At 38.9% G+C, this 10,676-nt stretch overlaps 1 long non-coding RNA gene across 2 annotated transcripts; it reads right to left on the bottom strand.

Annotated features, from left to right (window-relative positions):
* Nucleotides 1-255: 255 nt before the first annotated feature.
* On the bottom strand, nt 256-2,926 carry LOC131251038 (uncharacterized). 2 transcript variants are annotated; one of them, XR_009173555.1, is made up of 4 exons: nt 2,362-2,926; nt 1,615-1,675; nt 557-625; nt 256-345 (listed from the first exon to the last, which is right to left on the bottom strand). It is a non-coding gene; the product is annotated as an uncharacterized LOC131251038 (long non-coding RNA). The 2 variants fall into 2 exon arrangements; XR_009173554.1 differs by having other exon boundaries at nt 557-633.
* Between the last annotated feature and the right edge of the window lie 7,750 nt (nt 2,927-10,676).

Consider the following 10,676-nt stretch of genomic DNA (forward strand, 5'->3'; position numbering starts at 1 on the left):
TAGATCCCAATTTGTATTGCTTATAATTCCAAAGTAGCACTTTGGTTTGGTTGTTCTAACCATGTGATCCATTGCTAGTAAACAGTGGATGGTGGTAACAAATTGGTCCCATTCAAAGGGTTAAGATCTACTGATCAACATGATTCTTGAATCATGACTTGCTCCCAATGGTACTATTGAATGAACTGTCCTAATTGTGATAGGGCATGCTACATGGCATCCAAACACACATCAAAGCCGTTATAAAAGAGAAATGACGAGAAAAAATAACACCAATTCATGGAGTCAGCAAAATGGGACAACTTTCATTTTACGCAGCCATAAGCAATCAAAATGGGGCAAACCCTACAGCATTACCCACAACACAATACGATGATTAACTGAGATGAACTAAAGAAGAACACTGCATGAGTAATGGACAATCAGCAGCTCTATACAGGAAAGAAAACGCAATATTCTATAAACATACAGAACAAATTTGCAGTCTGACACACTTCTTACAAAGTACTGATAGATGAAAGTTGTATAATGAATGAAAGAATATCATGATGGTTACCCCAGGAAGCTGGCCACCCAACACACCAAGAAAACCAGTGGTGCCCACGACTGTGAAAAGAAAAGCTGCCTGCATCACTGAAAGATATCAAATTTATGGATGGTAGTTTAAAAACAACCCCCGTGGAGGAGTGGAGCACACAGACCAGGTACCTCATCTAATGAAGACTTAGACATACAACTGAGGCTATGATGCTACAACTTCAATTATCACAGCAAGGCATATATGTTGTGAGCAGGAATGTAACTGGAAGAAGTAAATATTCTAAAACAATGCACAATATATCCAAATCATGGTTCAAAATATAAGCTGACGCATCATATTTTAAAACTGGCATGATGCATTTTTTTTAATATATATAACAGACCCATTCCATGATTAAATCAGTTATAATTCATGACGCATTTTTTTAAATGGATCTCCAATCCACAATTAAATCAATCAAAATTCACACTGAGACAGGTTACATGTAGCTCTTGTTGGCCGATATGTAACGGTTTGGAAGCCAGATGATAAGTGATTTGATAGTGATACTTGAACCTTGATTCCAAATAACATTAAATATTTATTCCAGCCAGATATTAAACTGAAGAAATGAGTTTTGAATACTAAACAGATAGATGTGATTTGTTTATGTATATGCGAGTTTGTGAATGTAGTTACTGTTTGAGTAGTACTTGCCCAAAACTTCACACTATAATGAAGGACTGACCATACAGCGTGATACATATGGTTGAGAACTCCATTTTTTAGCCCAACCAACTTGGCTCAGCTGATTAAGTGTCTCTTTGACGGCATCACTATCTTTCTGCAACAAAACATTTTTGTCACACTAATGTTCTTTTGAGTATTGTCTTCCATAAACTTGCATCATATTTTCAAAGGCTTACCTTGATAAAACAGCACTATATGTATGCATTAGAAAAAGCCAGTAGGGGCAAGAACCATTCTCCAAATTACAGTCCTCAATTAGTCAGAAACATGAAATAAAAATGACCAAAGAACAATGTAACCACCAAACATAAAATAAATATTGGAGAAAAGGGGGGGAAGCTCACCTGATTGAAAGTTAAAACCCTTCCTCTGTCCTCAAATAATGCAAACTGCAAATCAGAGTACCTGCTTCAAACAAATAACCAAATTGAGAAAAAATTGAAAAGGAAGGCGCCATGTATCATCATCTCAAAACAAAAATAAAAAAGCAAAGCTTCAGACAATTGGATCGGAAAGCAAAACAGATCCATCGACAAGAATCGGATCAAAATCCAACGAAATCTATCAAGATCAAGAGACAAGAGCTGGATTCAAATTAAAATAGATCAAGCACCAAAAATCGAGCAAAATAAAAAAATAAAATAAACCCTAAGTGGAAAAAATTGGAAAAAGCTCACTGTCTTTTAAGGATCTAATGATTGGAGAGAGAGAGAGAGAGAGAGAGAGAGAGAGAGAGAGAGAGAGAGAGACCGTAGATCTAATGATCTGATGATTTCAAGGGTTCGGAGGATATGGTAGAGCCGGACATGGATTTTGCAGGCTTCCTCTAGAGATCGAAAGCTCGTGGAAGAGATGGAGAGGCGTTTCCTTTGGAGATGGAAATCTCGAAGAAGAGAAGATGGAGAGCTGATCGGAAGCGGATTGGCTGGTGTAACACACACCAGCTATATAAGAGGCGACATCTGGTAGGGGCATTTGCTCGAACACTTGGAAGGCATTCTCAAATAGGATTTTGGTGGGGTTTTGAGATTGAATGAACAGGGGGGATCTTCCCTCCAAAAAAAGGGGGCTTGGATTTTCCAGAAACATACCGTTTTCTTGACAATCCGAAGGAGCAGATGGACTGCAGAAAAGGGTTTTTCTTCGAACTTTGAGGATTGGAGATGGAAATCCGACAGTTCTCCAAGCTTCTCCTCTAATCTCTCCACAGCAGATGAATCGGAAGAGCTTTTTAGGGTTTTTCTTTTAATTCACTGCCCTCCTCTCTCTGTCTCTCTCCCTCTCCCTCTCTCACATCGGAGCATTACAGAAGTGCAATAGAGGGCTAGACTACGGTATGTTGTGAGAGGTTTTATACAATGCACAGCCCGAGGATATTTACAGTTTGCTCGGGATCTTTAGTTCATCCAACAGGGGCCCATTTTGAATGATCCACAGCGTTGGTGTTGTGTGAACTGATATGGATTAATCACTTAATCTAAAAAAATTATTCTCATTGAAATTATATATAACAATATGAATGGTTAAAAAAGAAAATTGCTACTACAGCCAACGGGTTAGATTTTAATAAAAATGGTTGAAGAAACAATTGGACAGTATTTTACATTTTGAGGAATTTTTAGGGAAGTGGGGCATCTACAGCGGGGCTCATCTTTTGGCCTCAGTTTCTCACCAACTGAGGTAAAAAGGCAGACTTTCAGCCTCAGTTTCTCACCAACCGAGGCAAAAGGGCAGACTTTTAGCCTCGGTTCCCCCCAACTGAGGCCAAAGGGTAAACTTTTGGCCTCAGTTTCTCACCAACTGAGGCAAAAGGGCAGACTTTCGGCCTCAGTTCCCCACCAACCGAAGCAAAAGGGCATACTTTTGGCCTCAATTTCTCACCAACTGAGGCAAAAGGGCAGACTTCTAGCCTCGGTTCCCCCCAACTAAGGCAAAAGGGTAAACTTTTGGCCTCAGTTCTCCACCAACTGAGGTAAAAGGGCAGACTTTTTGCATCAGTTTCTCACCAATCGAGGGAAAAGGGCAGACTTTTGGCCTCAGTTTCTCACCAAATGAGGCAAAAGGGAAGACTTTTGGCCTCAGTTCCCCACCAACCGAGGCAAAAGGGCAGACTTTTGGCCTTAGTTTCTCACCAACCGAGGCAAAAGGGCAGACTTTTGGACTCAGTTTCTCACCAATCGAGGCAAAAGGGCAGACTTTTGGCCTCAATTTCTTACCAACTAAGGCAAAATAATAAACTTTTAGCCTCAGTTCCTTTGCAACTAAGGCTAAAAAGTAAACTTTTCGCCTCGGTTCCTATGCAACTGAGGCTAAAAAGTAGACTTTTAGCCTCGGTTCCTATGCAACTGAGGCTAAAAGGTAGACTTTTCGCCTCGGTTCCTTAGCAACTGAGGCAAAAAATGAACTTTTAGCCTCAGTTCCTTAGCAACCGAGGCTAAAAAACACATTTAACCTCCATTTTTTCAACTGAGGCTAAAAAATTGAGGCTAAAGGCCTATTTTCTTGTAGTGAATTCAAGTATATGCGCAAATATCTTAGGTGCTTGAACAAGGGCATGCATCAATTTGATCCTTCCATCCCTGCTCCTTCATCTGATTCAGATTAGTTCTTTTAAGTTAGCTGGTCTGTTATAACTTTATTACTCTTGTGTTAGCTTAACTGGTTTTGAGACTGTAGTTATCTTTAACTTAGCTCTGTTTATGAATTATGTGGGCTGTTTATGATGGTTAATCATATCTTGTCTTGTTTTCACTTATATATCTCTTTCCTTATTTCTCCTCAGCCATCTGTTCTATGCTTCCTTTATCCTATTGTGACAAAAAGGAGGAGAATGGATATGGATGTGATGTATCTAATGATTATGTTATGAGGAGGGAGTAGCATTGTATGTTACTCAGGGAGAGTAATATGTGTAGTAGTAGACTGTATGTTATGTTGAATATTGATTTACAGGTTTGCAGGATCATGTTAGTATGCCGGTTGGTAGCATCTGGTGCAGGATATAACAACTAGTGTATGATTCTTTAATCAAATATTCTGTGTTATGTAACATATCGTGGAAGTGTGTTTTGTCACTAATTTGACAAAGGGGGAGATTGTAAGTGCTATAGTTTATAGCCCCTTTTTGTTGTCAAATTTGTGGTGCCAAAGACACTGTTATGAAGCGTGCATATATGAAGAACAATGCTTTACTCAAGATCAGCTTTGATTAACAAGCACTGTTCACAAGTCAAGATCTCAAGAAGCTTTCAAGTTCAGCCTCAAGATCTTAAGAAGCTTTCAAGTTTGAACTACATCAAGACTTCAAGCTTCACTACTTTCAAAGGTCTCTCGTCTCCTATTTTCAATGTCCTTACTTCACTATTGAGGTATGACTGACCTTAGGTTGACCTTTAGATTAGGCCATTCTGGATACATAATTCATGTGTTTTATATAAGTGAGTTTAGGCTGTTCTGAAACTAGTCCTAGACTTTGTTCGACTAGTCCTAGCACTACTTCGACCTATCTAAGAATTTCCTAGATCAGTCGTAAGTTTGTTGTAAAATTCGGATATTTTTTGTTAGGCTTCAACTAGTTTTAGGGACTGTTCGACTAGTCATATGAATAGTATCGACTACTTCTTCGACCAGTCGTAGACCTATGACTCAAAGTACAGTATTAAAATTCGGCTAGCTTTGACTAGTCATGAGCAACCTACGACTAGTCGTAGGAGACCTACGACCAGTCGTAGACTACCTACGACCAGTCGTGAAACCGACAGATCTTATCGCGCTCGAATTTTTAAATATCTGTTGGTTCTACGACCAGTCGTAGAGTTCTTTAGACCAGTCGAAGACGTGATTTGCTCATCTATAAATAGACCACGAATCTCAGAATAAATTAATGAAATTCTAGCTAATTTTTTAGGCCTTCTGAGAAATAAGTATGTACTCCATTTTAAGCTAAGTGTGCATATTTAATATTCTCTTTCTTTAGCTTTTATTATTTGATTTTGTTCCTATATTCCAATCTTATTTGAAAAGAGGAATTGTTGTATTCTGTCTTCTTGGAATCAAAATCAAATAAAGCTAAGCCCCATTTGGTTTAATTTAAAATCTATTAGAACTTAGAACCATTATAAAGTGAGTATTGGACATTGAACTTTAACATTTAAATCTTTACTCCGACTTGGTTCTTCTGGGCTACTACAACGAAGGAGAAATTTAGGTATTTTACGTTTGTGTAATTTACTTTAATTTGGTTTTCTTTTAGAATTTGTCAGAAAAATCTCATTGTATTGGTTATCTCAGGAGAGGCAGGAAAACTCAGAAGAGGGGTTTTTTTAATTGTGTAAGCCCACAGAGAAAAACACAATTATGAAGGTTTTGGGTGAACCTGGAAAACCTATCTTTGATAGTGAATGCTGATATCCCCTGTATGAGGATATTAGGAGTGGAGTAGCGTTGTGTGGCTGTTGTTGAACAGTTAGTGTACACATAGGCGAACCACTATAATTCTTTGTCTTGTGGTTTGAATGATTACTTAAGTTTTATATCTCTTTTCATTCAGATTTGTGGAATGTATGTGAGGATGTGAATGTTGTAAAATTTACATTTCAAGCACAGTGGGAATGTTGTAATAATTTAGTTTTAAATTCCTACAATTTATTTCAATTCCTTGCTATTTATATATTCCTCTCTGGTTTGAGTTTTTGATACAAAGGACGTTCTAGAAATAAGGTTGTCCTGCCATAAACCCTTGATTTGTATGGTGTAAGGTTGTCCTTAGAACTGAATTCGTATTAACCTCTCAATTCTTGTTTAGAGAGGTTGCTTTTATTTCAACATTGTGATTTGATTTAGTTTATTTGGCTATCTATCTTTCTTTATTCCGCTGTTAAATTTTTATTTTAGCATCGTCCTATTCACCCCCCCTATAGGACATATAGCTAGGCCATTTCTAGCCATCTAAGCATTCAAAGAAAATCAAGGGTTATTACTAATTTATAATACATAGATAAATCATCAAAGTTCCAATCAAATAGAACATTCCAGCATGTTGTCGATCGATCGAGGTCGATCGATGCTGCCATTGATCAATCGAGGTTTAATTGAAATTCACTTTGATTGATCAAAATTAATTTAAAATTTCAACACAACTCTCTGAACACTTTGTCCTCTTCGATCGGTCAAAATTGCTTGTTCATTATACCTTCGATCGATCGAACTACCCTGTCGATCGGTCGATCTCATTTCGAATTTTGGACTTTGGTTTCTGGACATTCTGGACCACTTTCATCGGTCGATTTGACATCACTGAACATAGTCAGTAGATCCGAAACTTTTAACATTTTAACTTTTCTTATTTCTCTTATTTTAAATGATTATTTGATCATACGTGATAGATCTGTGTTCATTACCCCAAGTATAGGGTTGTGATGTAGTAATAATCTCGGTAAGACCATGGTCGAATCCACAGGGACTAAACCTTATACGTATTCTGAAAGTAACTAGAACTAGAACTAGAACTAAAAGAAGATAAAATCTAAACTAGGAAAATTAAGGGAATAATTGTGTATTACTTTAACTAAAACTTATAATATTCAAAGGTGGAAAACTAGGGATTCCAAGGATCCACTTGTAGAGATCAGGGGGTTCTATGCTTGATTCATGAACACATCTAGACTTAGAGTCCAATATTCATCCAGTTGGAAGATATTACATTAAAAATCAAATCTGAACTTCCTTTGATCTAGCTTTCAAGAGATGAGAGGTATGAGAATTAGAATTGATTCCATCACAAAATCATTCCCATGAGACAAAGCAAATAATAGAATTTAACCAATCCACATCCAATCTAAGAGAGTTATGAACATTATGAAAGGTTCCATCATCCAACCATGCCCAGGAGACGATGGTGAACAACAAGGGCACTTAAATTCACAATCATATAATGTAAAGAATATACTCAAAGCTATCGCATATCCATTGTAATTTAAGTCACAACAGACCATTAAAAACCGAAAGCATTCCTTAATATTAAACTAGAATCAATGACTGTTCAACTAAAATATGAATCAAAGCATAGAAAACCATCCATCACACTACAAGCTTCACTTCTTAGCCCTAGCTAAGAGGTTTAGCCTAACATGATCATGTTAAAATTAGGAAAACATAGAAGGAAAAGAAGAAAAACAAAGAAGGAAGGAGAAAACTCGTTGGAAGACTAGCCGCCGCTCTCTCTCCTTTGCTCCCACGTCCCAAGATACTCTCCACGTCCTCTCTCCCTCTCTTTTATACACGTGCTAAGGCGTGGAGTGGTTTTTTACGTAGCAATAGGTGGTGGTTCCTTACGCGGCTAAGAATTTATGCAGCCAAGAAAATAGCCGTGAACTTCCCACTTTCCTCCCTTCTTTTCCAAAGAAACAACGTCCCTTGGGACGTTTTTTGATGGACTACATGATGGACAGTTCAGATCAGCCATCCGATCACTGGTGATGGGCCACAACCACTTGAAAAAACCAGTTTTCTCGGTACGTGCGTAATCCTTACGCAGTCTTGCTGACGTGTTCGGTGGGCCTCACGGTGATGTTTTCGGATGAATCTACCCTGTTAGTTGGATTCCTGGCAAAAAAGCAATCAAGGAGTGGTTTTGGTCGATTTTTGGTGCGGTCCATTGTATCAAATCAACCCGCCGTTCATCTTGCGTTTTCTGGCGATCCACATGTGTATGTTTCCATGGGGCCAAAAGGCCACCATGACTATGGTCGTCCCTACCCTCGGCAGTGACTGAATGGTTCGGATCATCAATTTTTATGATAAGTGGGGTCCACAATGATCAAACAGCAGAACAGCACCCACTCGCTGGATTTTCTGCGTGAGAGAACGGGTTTGAGTCAGTCAGCACATGCTGACCAACTATATGGGATGCGGTGCATGGCGGGAGTGTGCACACTGTGCACATGCGCGCCCTCAAGTAGGGTTCATCGTGGTGTTTATGAGAAATCCTCTCAGTCCATCCATTTCCCCATCCAATTTAAGGGGTTGAGATCGAAATTGAAGCATATCCAGATATCAGGTGGGCCCCAGATTAGTGTATTGTGGGCTGATCTGTCCGTTGGGCCACTTCCACAAGGATCCAATGGATGAAATTTGACGTGTACAGTTAATTTATGGTCCTCAGGCCAGATATAAAGTTTTGAGCCGAATGAATGGTGGGAACCCTGTGATCTTACATTCTTAAGGATTTTTAAGCCTAATTCTAGTTCTAGTTACTTTATATACATGGACGGGGTGGATCTCTTATATAAATGGACGGGGTGGATCTCTTATATACATCACCGTGGGACCCATCTGTTCATTGCACATGTACAGCGTGGGTGATTTCTCAAAAAAATTCTAAAGACGCACCAACGTCTAACGCACGCCATCCGGTTTTTTATTATGGGCCTCACCCATCATGTATTTAGATAATCCAGACCGTCCATTTGCCTTGGAGCATAGCCACAACCACAATCATGTCAATTTTTTTCTCTTATACAAGCGAACGCATGAATATCTCATCCAAATGGAGGACGGACAGTAGAGTAGAAATCCTAATGGGCCACACCGAATTTGAGCAGTACCACATCATTTTCGACTGAATTTTTGAGAGGATTCCAATGTACAAAATGGATTTCCTGTCCGGCATCAATCATGGGCCCACCAACCATCACAGTGCAAGATGCATAGCTCTGTTTTGCGAAAGTGGCTTGCTAACGATCCAGGCGGGCCACCACGGATGGCTCTACATGAATATCCGAACCATTCATCTGAATGGCAGCCAAAAACCATCCGCAGGGACACCATCCCTTCACAAAAATGCACTTGTGTGCGAAGGCCGAGTCCAATGCAAGAACGACTTGCGTAAGAAAATTTCCAAAAGCTTCTTCTGCGTAAGCTATTCACCGCCTTTGGCTGTGAACGTGGAGTTAGTTCTCCACTCCAGCCGAGCTACACCTACTATAAGAGGAGAAGAACATGAAGGGGAGAGGATTATCTTGATCTGGGATGTGAAAACAGTGGAGCAGCCATGGAGGTAAGGGTGGAGCATGGGAGCACGAGAGGAGTCTTCCTCCTCTTTTTCTTCTTCAGTTTCTTCTTTCTTGTCATGTCTTGCTGGGTCTTTATCCTGATTATGTCAGGCTAAACCTCTTAGCTAGGCCTAAGAGGTGAAGCTTGTAGCGTGATTGGGATGTTTGTTTGGTTTTGATTCATGTTTTGTTGAATTCTTTTGGATTCTAGTTTGATTATGAAGGTATACTTTTAGTTTTTAATAGTTTGTTGTGACCTAAATTACAATGGATATGCGACAGCTTTAAGTATGTTCTTTCCATTATTGAGATGTTAAAATTAGTAGGACCTTTTATTCACCATCGTCCCATGAGCATGGTAGGGTGACAGAATCCTTCCTAACCTTCACAATTCTCTTATGATTGGCTATGAGATTGGTAAATTGTTGTTGTTTGCCATCGTCTCCTAGGCATGGTTAGGTGACGGGATCACTTCCAAGTCTTCACCAATCTTATTTGTTGATGATTAGATCCATGAGAAGTTAAGAGATCTAACAAATCTCTTTTTACCAATTGGATAGGATAGGACTCTGATTCCAGTTGTGTCATTGAATCATTGCAAGGTAGCTTCCCAATTACTACAAGTGGATCCTTGGCACCCTAGTTTCCCACCTTTGATTTTATAAATTTTAGTTAATTAAATTCACCATTATTCTCTTAATTCTCCATGATTTAGATTACATCTTCGCCTAGTTCTAGTTCTAGTTACTCTCAGATTACGTACAAGGTTCAATCCCTGTGGATTTGACCTCGGTCTTATCGAGATTATTACTATATCACAACCCTATACTTGGGGTGTGAACAAGTTTGCACATCTGCATGGGAAATTGGAAGAGCAGATTTACATGAAGCAACCTGTAATGACTCGAATTTTCAGGACCCAAGTATATGACCCGTTTCCTAAAAACCCGAGTGTTAACCTTAAAGGATGGTCTAATTCGAGTATTTTTTTTTCTTTCATTAGAGTAAGCAAATGAGCATAGAATGGACAAATCGATATAAATGAAAATTTCATTTACATTTGAAATATACAAGAGCTGCTCATAATAACTTATACAAACTAATACCTTTGAATTTAACAAGTACAAGATTTACAAGATTTAATACATGAAGAATAGCAGAAAGCATATAACTATAAGCCACAAGATCACGCAACTCCTCCAGCAAAATACGTCCATACATCCCTTGCGATCGTACCCTGATCCTCATCAAATCTGAACATGCATATTACTAAAGCCACCTGTACTACTTGTACGGTTGTATATTTGATGGATGAGTCGCCAACTCAGTGTGAATTCCCTTCAAGATTACACACC

The sequence above is a fragment of the Magnolia sinica genome, chromosome 7 (assembly GCF_029962835.1).
Source record: "Magnolia sinica isolate HGM2019 chromosome 7, MsV1, whole genome shotgun sequence".
Taxonomy (NCBI): Eukaryota; Viridiplantae; Streptophyta; class Magnoliopsida; order Magnoliales; family Magnoliaceae; genus Magnolia; species Magnolia sinica.